The sequence below is a fragment of the Emydura macquarii genome, unplaced genomic scaffold, assembly GCF_026122565.2.
Source record: "Emydura macquarii macquarii isolate MOO-44397 ecotype Brisbane River unplaced genomic scaffold, CSIRO-AGI_Emac_v2 contig_1253, whole genome shotgun sequence".
NCBI lineage: Eukaryota > Metazoa > Chordata > Testudines > Chelidae > Emydura > Emydura macquarii.
This window is the reverse complement of record NW_027131390.1, coordinates 71,728,668-71,742,102: the sequence shown is the minus strand read 5'-3', so window position 1 is coordinate 71,742,102 and position 13,435 is coordinate 71,728,668.

Below are 13,435 nucleotides of genomic sequence, written 5' to 3'. Positions count from 1 at the left end.
TCACGTCTGCTATTGTATCAGCAATCAACGGTCACAGAGAAGCGACGTGACACAGCAGAACTGAAAAACCTATAAAAGACTGGGTGAGATTTCAAGGCTTTGGGGAAAAACAGCGTTCTACACATCATCTAAAGAAGAGCGTCGGTGCGCGCCCGACAAGGACCCTGCTCTCCTCGTGCCCAGCTTCCCTGGCCAGGTAGCTGCCACGAGCCACGAACTCCAGCAACGAACCCTAGCTACGATCTCAAGCCACGACCAGGACTGGTAGCTATATATATCTATAGAACGCTTTCTGGTGCGTTTGGGCGCATGTATGTGTGTGTGTGTGTGTGTGTGTGTGTGTGTGTGTAGGTTTAAGTTAGTTATTACTTTAGTTTATGTCAATAAATGCGGCATACTGCCTTTTCCCCTTGAAAAAGTCCCAAGTGCTTAATTTTGCACAAGAGTAAACTTGGGTTTACAATTTATTCAACTCATGTCTGGCTCACCTTTTTCCTTTGCAATTATTGTTTCAACCAATTGTGATAAAAAGACACTATGACCAATGCTGTAAGTCTGGTCATGCTCAAAAACACTTAGAATCAGAACAAAGGAGCACCATTTGACTTGGAAAATTCACTGAGAGAAACTGGGATTTCTTGGGATATATTCCATGAGCTGGCATCAAAGAAACAGGTAGCACCAGGAGCATATGCCAAGGAACCTAGCATCAGAGAGATAAGGTGTAGTCACTCCAAGCAAGAGTCCATGCTTTGCCTCTACTGGAAAACACCTTGGATCCTGGAACTGGTATTCACTACTTTCAAAACCCTTAAAAACAGCCAGCTTCCAAAGAGTTAAGGAACTTTTGAAAAACATTCACAATCCCATGTAATACTGATCATTTGACACTCATGTAAATGGAACACTGGTTCACTGTGGAACTTTTTGTTGTTACTTCTATACACTTCAAAATACTCACTTCACAGAAAAGATCTAAGAACTTCCAGGTGTATTTCCAAGTAATTCATGTGCAGGGGGGAAGAGAGCAGCAAGGTTTACACTGAGTCACTTTGTCACTTTAGTTTAGAGTGTACATACTGATTATGGGTGGAGACTGATAAACTCTTGAAAGACGGATTATGAATTTTTTCATGTACTTGGAAGCCTATCCTGAATCCCACTATCCTTTACACAGCGCTGAAAGTAACTTACATGGTACAAGCTCCAACTATTCCTGCCTGGGTACCCATGGCACTTCCCTTTCCTCTCTATATGTTAATTGCTACTAAAGGTGTGGCAGAATTGGGACTTGAAATTAACATGTTTTCATTACAGCCAATATTCTTCCCCTCAGTTACAAGCTATTCTTGTGCTCTACTCAGTGGCAGAAGCTGGCTTTTTTGTGGCCAAGTACTTATGTAAAGTGTGCATTATCTTAAAAACAAAACAAAAAACCATCAAAAAACAAAAAATAAGAAGGGGCTATCTCTCATCCCATATCCAAATACCAGCAGTGGTATACAAACTGGAGGCATTTGTATCCCTCTTGCTATGCAGAAGATCCACAGGGGGAAAATACAATAAATCCAGAATGGAACCCATTCACTTGCACCCAGACAGCCCCAATGATTTCAGTGGGGTTGCACACACACAACCAATGATCACAGTGGGCCTGGTGCTTTTAAATAGAAGGAAAGGATTAAGGGACATACATAAGGCAGAAAGTGAACAAGTTATATTGAGCAAATCTCGTTTCTTTATCTCTATTCACAAAAGATCTTCTTCCCTTCTTTGCATAGTTTGTTCATTGATACCCATTCTCCTAACCCTGGCATCAAGAACTTCCTACAGAGACTCTCCAAAGATCAACTAGAAGGAGACAAAGAGAGCACTAGAATCTTGACTGATCTTCACTATATATTCATAGTGCTAGATTTTGATCTCAAATAGCTTGGTATCCAATCCACTGACTTCTGTAAAGTCAATCTGGAATTACACTGCAGTAACTGGGATCAGAGCCTGGCCTTTAGTCTTCACTACCAAAAGGAAACTAGTATCTGTAACACGTCCATGGTGGCCACAAACTGCACTGTCTGAAGCTATACAACACACCGTTGCTGCAAACCTACAGTTGTCAGCTACCTGAACTCAGAGGCTACAGGACATCACAGCTGTCATAAGGAATTGAACCAAGGCTTTTCTGCTCCAAAAGTACAGATTTCCAATGCTTGAATGAAAAGCAAACCTCCACTGACAGTAATAACACCAGGGTTTATATTTGCTGTGGGCCCACCATGAGACAAAGAGTCACAAACACTTGAGCAGGTTGGTACTCTCTAGTAAGTGTTAGCAGATGACAATGCACACACTTTCAGACCATTTCAAATAATAGATTGCCCCCAAACAGATTTCCTTCACGTCAATACAGCTAGTTGCAACTTCTGCATCAAGTTCATGAGGCTCCATCACTCCACAAAGGCCATCTGCTATCCAGTTTTCCATCTGTTGAGTTAGTTAGCATACAGTGGCGCTACAATAAGTAAACTATTTTCTTCTGTAGTGTAACTGAACTCAACCAGACCAAATGGTGCTGAAATGAAAATTTACAGCTTCCAGTCATAGTAGGATTATCACACACTGTGTGCTAAACCCTAGTGCTGAGTTTACATTTAAGATCTGAAGCATTCACAGTTTGAAGAGTTAGCTTTGGAGTTAGTTTAATTCTAGATATTTTCTCACATGCTAATAAGTATTTATGGAACATTTAAGTAATTAACAGCATGGTTTAAAGAAAGCAAATAGCAAGCAGTATCACCAGCCTATTGAGTGTGCTTTGTTTTGGTATAGTGACCAGGTAAAGGTCATATAACGCCTTCCTTTTAGTACCAATTAAACATACGCCAGCATCCTGATATCTGTTCACCTGAACAAGAAAGAGCTACAAAAGGAAATACAACTGAGTCTTGGGCTATGGTTTGAGCAGTAAATACTAAATATCTAAAGAAACATTAAAAGCTCATCATTAACATGATGAAATACCTGAACGTCTCCAAGCCAGGTCTATAGAGTTGAGATCAGAGGGCTTTGCAAAAAATTATCACCTAATGAAGCTGGAAATAAGGTGTAAATTTTTAATCAGTAAGGGTAATTAACCATTGGAACAATTTATCAAGGGTTGTGGTGGATCACTGGAAATTTTAAAATCTAGATTGGATGTTTTTCAAAAATACATGCTGGAGGAATTTTGGTGTGAGTGGGAGAGGGGATTCTATGGCCTGTATTATACAGAAGGTCAGACTAGATGATCACAATCATCCCTTCTAACCTTGGCATGTATGAATTTATGAAAAGCTAGTGAAATGTCTCTTCTCTTGCCTCAGAATATTTCATGAGTTTCACTAAGGCAGAATTTGCTCATTACCATGTCTATTTAAAACCCTGGTTTCAATTCATTTCAGTTCAAAAGGCAGATTTACACATTACTCTCTCCTCACAGTGCTGTGGCTCATTAATAGTGTTTGTTTTAGGGACTGCTGCTTCTTTAATAATTTATTGTAACAAATGTTTGTTCAGCAAACATAAATAGACACATTGCTGTGGAAAGTACACACATGCAAAGTTGGCACTAGAACCTTCATTCTTTAGTTCTAGAAACATAGGCTGCTACCACATGAACTATGAACTTTCTTTAATGGCTTGTAGCAGTAGGTTCTTTCCCAGCCACTAGAAAACAACATCATTCACTCATACACACAAACCTTATTACATGCTGTCACCCATTTGGAAAGAGTTCATCCCTAGCTAAGGCTGGCAGGAGTAGAGCCTTGCAAGCTGACCTGAACACAATGGAGCCTGACTACAAGTGTCAGATTTGGACTGGGTCTGAAAACAACCCAACTCGCTCAGGTTCAGACTGGGTCTTCTCTGATCACCTCCGCCTACCATGGGGTCAGCCTGGCAACACTTACATGCCCCACTCCTGTCAGCTGCCACCATCTGTGTGTGCACTGCAGAGTAAGTGCGCCAATGAGTCGCAGAGCCTCTCACTCCCCCACAGCACAGTGCGGTAGTGGCGGTCGGCAGGTGTGGAGCATGCAGCCACCACCATGCCAACCCCATGGGCAGGCTGCCTCTAGAGACAGATCTTTCTAAAAGATATGCTGTAGTTCAAGCACAAGTTATTGGGCTCAATGCAGAAATCACTTGATGAAATTCTATGGCCTATGTTGTGCAGGAGACTAGATGATCATAAAGGTTCTTTCTGGCCTTAAAATCTAAGAATCCCTGTTAAGCTATTATTAATCTGGGCCGTTTTACAACAAAGCCTCATGACTCAGTCTTGTAAAAAAATAAAGAAACAAAAGTGCTTCGGTTTCATTTCTCTTTTTAAAAAAATACTATAATCATTATTATATATTGCAGAGATCAGATACAAACACTAATTCAGATTTATAGAAAGCTAAAGTATATGAGATCATCAAGATTTAGATGTCTTATCTGGTTTTTAAAGTGCTTCTTTCTTAGTACTTCACATAGCAAATCTGAGTGCTCTTAAATTATATTTGCATTTTATTCTGTTCTTGAAGGTTTTTGCTTTACTCTTGTGTCATGATCATTTTTCTACAGTAGAAGGAACAGGATTCAATTACTGATTCTTGTGAAATGTGACTTCCACCACACTGTAGGGAAGTACTAACTCTTTCTTGTGAGTTCTGTTTGCCTCTTTTTAAACCAGTTATTTAGCCGCTCCTCTCTGTAATGGGACCATACTAGGCCTGCACAGATATTCTAATAAAGGTACCTTGAGCTCCCATAGTTGTTAGTTTAATCAAGACCTTGTCATGTAGAATTTTGTCAAGATCAAATTTGAAAAATCTAAATAAACAGTAGCATTTAATTGTTTGTATTATCAGACAAACAACTGTGTTCATTTAATTGGAAGTGTGTATCTGTGTTCCTACCTTTTTCAGTGTGTTAATGGGGATTCAATATATTTAGAGCTGGAAGCTATGTCTCCAAGCTTGAACATTTGAATGAAAAATTGGCAATCCACCTACATCTCCCTTGGCAAAATGATCCATTTAATCAGTGTTATTGTTTATATCTAGATGGTGGGGTTTAATCTGAGTATCTATCTACTAAGTCTAACTAGGAGGGAGAAGGATGAAGGGAAAGAGATTCTAAGTATCATTGCTGAGTCAGTTTTTTCTTTATCTATCCATCATCGCAGGAATAGCAGCAGGCAGGTGCAGACTTATTCCAAAGGAGACTATTTTCCTCTAGGGGATTCCAATCTTGGATGCAGGCAACATCTGTTTCCCCCATTCCTAGAAAGGTTTATTCTCTCTCTCTCTGTCTCTCTCTCTCTCAATATATATATATACTTTCATTCTATTATAACAGAAGTTATGGTTTGATACAGAAAGTATTGGGGGGGCAGTTCTTATGGTTTGTGTTATACAGAAGTTCAGACTAGATTACCGTAATAGTCCCTTCTAGCTTTATAATCTATGAATTTATTAAATCCTTCTTTACAGAACTACTTGTATATGTATGGTCTACTCATGTGAGTAAGGGTTTGCAGGATCAGCAACTTAATATTTCTAACGCACCAGTCACCATAGTATCTAGCCACACTATGTACACACACACACACATATCTTCACACTATAATATCCCTTTCTCATCTGATTTTTTTTTTAAATTTCCTGGACTATGATAAACAATATAAGAAAGAAGTAAAGAGCAACAATTATACAGTCATTTGTTGTTTAAGACAAAAATACCAGGACATCAGATGCCTATACTTTGGTGATTAACTAAAGAAATCAAAATTCATCATTGAAAATAATAAAGTTTTTAAGGTAATACATTTAATTTTTCACAATTTAATACAGGAAATATCTCTTTTAAAGCATCAGATGTTAAAATTATTTGTAAGAAAAACATTATTTGAAATATGTCTGTAACAGGACACTTTTAGTACTAAATGGTCTATTTATTGAAATTACTCAGAAGACAGAATGTTTGAAAATAGAACTCATTTATTATATTTTCATTTTTGTGACAAAAACATGTAATATTTTGTATACAATTAGTACTAGGAACAACAACATCCATAACAAAAGGTATTTGCTTAGCCTGTTTTCTCTTTCTATTTCTATGCTATTCATTCTTTCTTAAAGTAAACACTTAATTAAATTGAATTTCAAAGTCCTGAGCCTTTGGATCCTGAAATGAGATCCAAGCAAATGGATCCTGATCCTGCATAGCATCCCATTGTCTTCAGTGGGTCTCTTCCCACACATCCCACCTGACCCCCTGCACTCTGCACCTCCAGCCCATCCCAGCCCACATCGCCCACCTGGTCCTCAGCTAGCTCCAAGGTCCCATTGGTCTGCCCTCAGCATCTTTCCAAATGAGCTCCTGCTGTGGAAATCCAGGGCAGCAGCCAGGGCAGGGGGTTGCCCAGGCAGCAGGCCCATGGGGACCAAAGCCCCAACAAAGCACTTAAACACATGCACACTCTTAAGAGCTAGTTGCATCAAGGGAGAAAAGATTTAAGATCATATCATGAATAAAACCAACAGGATAATGTTACATGTATACTGTGCCTTTAATTATAGGATACGAAAGCACTTTGCAAACATTAATTAAGAATCACAATATCCCTATGAATTTAACATTATAATTCCCATTGTACAGATGCACAATCTTTCAGAGTTTCAGTGACAAACACTAACTGGAAATGTTTCATATTTTTAAAACATTATTTTCAACTTTTAAAAGAAATAATCATAACTATTTTCTGTGGCACATGGGGCAGAAGCCCCAGCCTCCATCACTGGAGGCAAAGCTAGACTCCTGGGAGCTGCAGCCTGCCTTCAGAGCCAGGGTCTCCTTCCAACTGAAACTACTTTATGCGAACTGCCCACTTGCCCAGTGGAAAGTGCTTAATGGAGAAGACACTGCAGAATGAATAGATGTTGTGTGCAGAAGGGAAGTAAGATGGTGAAGGGATGACAGAAATTATGGGTAGAAAGTACTTTTGTTAAGATGTTGAAGGAAGTTTGATTATTAAATTAAATTAAATAAATAATAGAATACAAGCCAACGAATCAGGAAGGGCTAGAGAAATTAGGATTAATTAAAAAGACAGAAAAACACTGTAAAGTAGTTTAGGCAAAGTCCAAGTACCACTGGGCTGGAGTATAATAAGGGCTACAGAGACAAAAATATTGTTTCCATATGCCATCTATTTAGACTGTAAATGCCTGGGAAAGGGAGCTATCTAATTATACATCTATATAGCACCTATGACACGTTGATGGTCCAAGGGCAGCATTCAGATCTAGAGTAGATGTAGACTATCAAGATTTGAATTCCTCAATGCTGAAATCTTATCGATTGTTCACAGAAGATCTTGACCACATCTGAACCGGAGAATAGTCCACTTCCACTTTTGGATTCCTGCCATATCTAAAGCCGGAGAGGAGGATTCATATCCAAACAACTTTCTCCTAAAATTCAAAGAGATTTGGATTTGTGGTTCAGGTTTTAACCCATTTTATATTCAGATCAGCCTTTGCGAACATTTTCTATTGTCAATAAAAGTTCAGTTTGGTACCTGAACTCCTTGACTGTGTGTCTTTAACAAATACTGAAGCAGAATAGCTCACTGATCCAGAGGTTCTCAAACTTTTTTTGCTGGGACCCCTTTTAAAAATATTTCAGGCTGTGATGACCTTCCCCCTCTCCCAAAAGTGATGCTGACCCCACCCATGCCATGCCAGCCGTACCAGCATTCACAGAGGGTGAAAGCTCACAACTCCCCCCCGCCCTCATAAAAACCTCATGACCCCCTCAGGGGGTTACGACCCCCAGTTTGAGAACCCTGCACTAATCTGTTCCTAGCACTAATTTCCTGTGAGGGAAACAAATGCTAGTCTAATTCAGCTTCTCTGATTGGATAGCAATTAATGCACACAATTCCTACTATAGTAAAGTATCCAGCCCCAGATGAGATAGACCTCAAAAAAGATATAAGATTTTTATAAAAATTAACTTGCTTTTGTGCAATTTTTAACAAACTGAAATATTCACAAATTTTAATCTTAATATTGATGGAATGCAGATTTCAGATTAATAATCATGATCATTTGCATCACAAATGTGATTCTAAGATCTACAGTCATCCAGTCAGGGAACAGAAACATAGCCTGTGTATCCAGTCAAACAGCTTGAATTATAAATACTGATTTCTCACAACTGCTCACAAACAAGCAGAATTTGGTTAGTAATTTGTATAAATAGTAAATTCAAGAAAATCATAATCTGTACACAAATAATTCATGAACAGAGACAAAATTAATCAAATAATACACTTAGGTACACGCTTAACTGATTTCAGTAGAACTATTTACATGTATGATATTAAGTACGTGCATATTTGCAGAATCAGGGTTTTAGTTATTAATTATTCAGCCAATTCTTGATACACTCTACTGGCAGAGTCACGTTTATAGGGCACAGTGGCAAAAAAAATCAGGTGTGTTTTCATGACATAACAACACTTTGTTTATTCCAAAGATCTGTAGTTTGTTTTCCTGAGGAAGGAATACATGGTTTTGCTGTAACAGTATTTAAAGCAACATCTGCCTTTGCCATCCTTCTACCAACTGAGTTAGTGAGTCCATTGTCTTCAGTATCCTATGGCTACCTTCTTTATTCCCGTAAAATTTAAAATGTGCAGGAAATGGTCTTGGTGATTCAGTATGTGGTGCCTTTCTCCCAGAGTCAGTACTGAAACAATGCCTCAGCATGGTGTTAGGGGAGCACTTGCTAGTGAAGATGCCATCTCTTGGTTGAGTCATAAAACTAAAGTCCCGAATACTTTTATTCAGTAAGAGCCTGGTCCAAAGCCTGTTGAAATCAAGGGAAAGACTCCCACTGACTTCCGTGGGTGCTGAATTGGGCCCTAAATGACTTCTGCCAATTTTCACAAGAGTAGGAATGCTAAATGATCAGAGTGCAACAGAGTCATATGTTCCTTTGCAATTTTATTTGAATACATTTGGTTTTATACCCATTAGAAAATCTTACGTAGTGTTTCCAATGTCAGATGGATACTGGGACTGGTTCTCATTTACACAAAGGCTCCACTAGCTCCAAAGTGGATGTAAATAAAATTTGTATTCCCGTTGAGGCCTCTTTATGCTACCAGAGCTGTGTAAAGGGGCCCTAGAGTAAAGGAGAATCAGACCCACTGTGTTTAGTCCTCAAAGGTGGGTGTTTTAGGGATGCATTAATATAGTGACATCAGTGGAAGTTCCGCACACAGTTCAAGGACAGCAAATAGAGCAATTTGATATCTAGCTCTTTGGGTTGAGAGGTGCAACAGAAATGTAAGGTATTATCTTCATTAGCATATGATAAATAATACATCTTCATCGGACATCACACATATAATTTATGTTAGTGGAAAAAAAGAATATCATCATCTACAAATATTATATTTGTAGAACTCTTCTGTCCTTTTGAAAAATAAGATGAATTTATATAACACCAGTGTTAGAAACACACCATTAGGGCTAATGAATGCAGTCCATAAGTATATGCTATTGGCTTTTCTTTCCAAAAAAATCAATACAGCAATCCAGGTGAATATTTTCCAACATAACCTTTAACAGATGAAAAATACAAGGTCAAAAGGTGGTTAAGCCAGCGTGTAAAAAGTCATATTCATATAGTGTTGCTTTTCTTCCCCTTTGCTTCCTGAAAGGAATAAGTATGTGCAGCATTTCTACTAAAGATACCATTTAAAGTCACGATACTAAAGGGTTTTTACTGTACTTTAACAATAGCATTGTAAATGAACAGACATCAGAAAAAAGTGAACCTTGCCACTGGATGACGTCAATTGTCTAATAATTATATGTTTAATCACTTAAGTTTGCTTTAATGTAATCAGAATCAGATCACACAGTCAAAGGGGAAATAATTAGCATCTTAACTGATAATGGTACAATGCTAGGATAGTATAAAACTATGAAATGGTATAGGATTTAAGCAACAAATTGTTTTGCTGTGGAAGTGTAGTAAGTGTACTAATCTCAAGAGATTAGTCTTCAATTGAAAATGATTTTCCTGTTTATAAATATGCACCATTTGACTTGTTTTTTTAAACGCACTTTTTTCCCCCACAAAGTTATGATGTTTTGAAAATGATCTTGGCTTACAGCAGTCATTGTGCTTATTTAATATGACAGCTTTCTCTTTAAATTCTAATCCAAAACCATTTGCAATCATGTAGATTTTACCCTTTTTTGACACCTACAATTAAAAATTAAAACACAGGTATTTCACTGAGATGATTTAGAATTTTAATCCTTGGGTAGCAAGGCTCCAATTTACTAGGAAAAAAATCTTAGTGTTTGATAATTGAGTGTTAACACACTCAGTTGGACACAACCAATTTTCTATTACAATAGTTGACAATTTACATTCAACAAATAAACCAACAAAAGAAAAAATTGCTACTTATTCATAAAGATCTTCTGTAGCTTTTAATTAAAAACATTGATATTGATTAAATGATTTTTTGAAATAATGATTCCTGGATAACGTTGGCTAGATTCTGCTCTCAGTTATATGGATGGACAGTATATGCAACATGCATATAAAAACACTAATATTTCTCTAATTCTAGAACCTAGTACGAAGAAGTATGCATTCTATTCCAGAATCCTGGCTTGACTTTAAAAGCTCAGTAATAACCTCAGACATATGCAGTGATATGCTACCAATATTTTAATAAGCAGTTCCCCAAAAAAGTTCCCTCTTAGTGTAAAATAAACCCATTTGACCAGAGGCACATGAGCTTGCAGACAGTAGAAAGGAAGGACTGGACAATCTAATTTGTTGTGTGACTTAAACAACTGATTTCTGTTAACCATAATCAAGGAAGGAGGCTTCACCTCTTGGCAAATATACATTAAGGCCAGGCCTACACTACAGACATCTATCGGTATAACTACACTGCTCAGGGGTGTGAAAGCCACAACCCTAATGATGTAGTTATACCAACCTAACCTACCGTGTAAAAAGCACTATGCCGATGGGAGAGCTTCTTCCATCAACATAGCTACCGCTTCTCAGGGGAGGTGGATTAACTACGCTGATGAGAGAAGCTCTCTCGTTGGCATAGTAGTGTCTATACTAAAGCACTCTAATGGCACCACTGCACCACTGTATATGAAGACAAGTCCTAAGTGCATTTGCTGGAAATGGTTATACTTTTTTCTTTAAAAATATATGATGTAAATAGTATAACTAGCAAAAATTTTTGGCTTCTATAATTTTAATTCAGTGGTGTGAATGAGAAACAGGACTGGGCACTCAGCAGTCTCAAGGGTCATCCCTCCTTCAAATTCATAAGAGCAACCCTGTGGAAGCAGAGCATAAAGCAGGTATAGTTTTCAGTGTTCTCTGGGGAGCAGGTGCAGCCCAGTTTTGATGTTATCAAAGAACTCTAGGGGTATGTCTACCCTGCAATTAGACACCCATGACTGGCCCACATCAGCTGATTCAGGCTCATGGGGCTGTAAAATTGTATTGTAAACATTCAGGCTTGGACTGGAGCCCAAGCACTAGGACCCAGCAGTGGGGGAGGGTTCAAGAGCTCCGGCTCCAGCCGAAACCTGAACATCTACACCGCAGTTTTACAGCCTGACAGCCTGAGCCCCATGAGCCCGAGTCAGTTAACACAGGTCAGCCATGGGAGTTTAACTGCAGTGTACCCTGTGAGATCTTTAAGCCCTGATAAGAAAAGAATGCATGTGGTGCATTCTTTGCATAATACTAACATTTCACAGAACAGGAAACCAGAGAAAAACTCATTTGATACACTGTCTAATTTTAACTATTAATATGTATTCTACAATACGTGTATTTTTTCATACTCAAACATCTAATAAATACACTGGACCAAATTCAACACTGATTTACACCCTGTGCAATCTCACTAAATTGAACGAATGCCCAAATCCAGCCAAAATGTAAATAGGAGAAGCCAATATGGTTGCATCCCCTTCCACTTAGACTGGATTTGGTCATAATTCTATAAAAGGCTCTTGCTATATACCTTTATAGAACTTCTTCTAGTCCCTGTAACTAGCCTGATAAAAATAACTCCATTTTACCCCAGTGCCTTTTTCAAATTAAGTCTTGGATAGAAACCCTGCCTCCCATTCTATTTGTGATTGCCTGAAATAAATAGATGTTTTATAGTTTGTATATGCATAAAGAAGACCAGCTAATGAGAAGCCAACTAGGAATAAAAACTACAGACTGTGCCAAACTACCACCATCACTCATATCATTAGCACTGAACAAGTCTCACATGTAGATTCATAGGCAGCCAAGATGACACAATGTGGCACACAAGCCACACATTTGAGTGAATTTTATTTACTGCAGCTGTTGACCTTCAATAGCAAAGTAAGGTTTTGCAAGTTCTCCAGAAGCAGAGCTTGAGTTAGTCAGTGTACGTTCCACATACAACTTGCATGACAGACCAGACTCAAAATCCATTCAACTGTACGTGCATATGGGATACATATTAAATACATTCAAATTATTGTAGGCTGAGGTGGTAGAACCCTCTATTACAGTGTTTCTCAATTAAATTTGGCCACGGAACCCTTTTAAACTCCATAAATAATTGCGAAACCCCCCAACTCTTAACAGTCTTCAAATGTCGAAATAAGCAAAGGTCAGCATTTCTCAATTAAATTACACTTACACTGGATACCCTCTGCCGGAAAATCCGGGACATCTTCCCTTTTTTGGCGGCGTGGAGAACAGCTGCTCTCGGCGGCGCGGAGAACAGCTGCTCTTGGCGGCACGGAGAACAGCTGCTCGCGGAACCCTAACAGTGTTCCTGAAGAACCCCAGGGTTCTGCAGAACACCAATTGAGAAACACTGCCCTATTATAAAAGTTGCTCAACACTCCCCATTATAAGACCCTGTTTTCAGATGCTGATAACTTTACCAAACTTTAACCGTTCAGACTGAAATTTTCCATGCCAGTATCAGCCTCAAGCTGAATTTTTTTTGGAAAACTTCAGACTATGTAGTTCAGACATTTCCATGAACAAGGTTAGGGAAAAATATGTTTTGTCCATATTCGAAATCTTCGTTGAGAAGCTCTAGTGATCTCATGCTGTAGAGCAGGGGGAGTGGCCTTTGTATCAGGAGAATGCTTTTTGCCTTCCTCATGAAAATCTGCCTGCATTTGGCCAAGTTAAAGCAGGCTTGGCAGAATTTGCTTTTTATCTTTTATAATTTTGATGGATAATATCAATATTTATTTTTTAAGAATTTTTTCAATTGTTACCAATTTAAATTATTTCAGTTGTGCAAAATTATGGATTTTAAGATTTTTTGTTTTTA